Source organism: Nanorana parkeri, unplaced genomic scaffold (genome assembly GCF_000935625.1).
Source record: "Nanorana parkeri isolate BGI_ZX_2015 unplaced genomic scaffold, ASM93562v1 scaffold2537, whole genome shotgun sequence".
NCBI lineage: Eukaryota > Metazoa > Chordata > Amphibia > Anura > Dicroglossidae > Nanorana > Nanorana parkeri.
The window spans coordinates 98116-98710 of NW_017308805.1; the positions used below are offsets into that span (position 1 = coordinate 98116).

Here is a 595-nt window from a genome sequence, read left to right on the forward strand (position 1 = left end):
GGTCAGGGAAGGGAAGGTGGAGGAGACGAGGAGGAAGGTCAGGGAAAGGAAGGTGGAGGAGAAGGTAAGGGAATGGAAGGTGGAGGAGAAGAGGAGGAAGGTCAGGGAAAGGAAGGTGGAGGAGAAGGTAAGGGAATGGAAGGTGGAGGAGAAGAGGAGGAAGGTCAGGGAATGGAAGTTGGAGAAGAGGAGGAAGGTCAGGGAATGGAAGGTGGAGGGGAAGGTCAGGTAAGGGAATGGAATGTGGAGGAGGAAGATCAGGGAATGGAAGGTGGAGGAGAGGAGGAAGGTCAGGGAAAGGAAGGTGGAGGAGAAGGTAAGGGAATGGAAGGTGGAGGAGAAGAGGAGGAAGGTCAGGGAATGGAAGGTGGAGGAAGGTCAGGGAATGGAAGGTGAAGGAGAGGAGGAGGAAGGTCAGGGAATGGAAGGTGAAGGAGAGAAGGAGGAAGGTCAGGGAATAGAAGGTGAAGGGAGGTCAAAGCCAGTAGTTCCCTCTTTCTGAAAACAGAATATGGAAAGGCAGGAGAGTCAAATCCTCAACATTATTACTCAAGGGGAGCACAGGTTCTTATTGGGGGGGGGGGGGGGTGCGGGG

The 595-nt window shown here is 53.9% G+C and overlaps 1 protein-coding gene across 1 annotated transcript in view; it reads left to right on the plus strand.

The window, feature by feature from the left end:
* Positions 1-595, plus strand: part of LOC108801863 (glucagon-like peptide 2 receptor) — a 33665-nt gene that overhangs the window by 17960 nt on the left and 15110 nt on the right. The window lies entirely within an intron of this gene.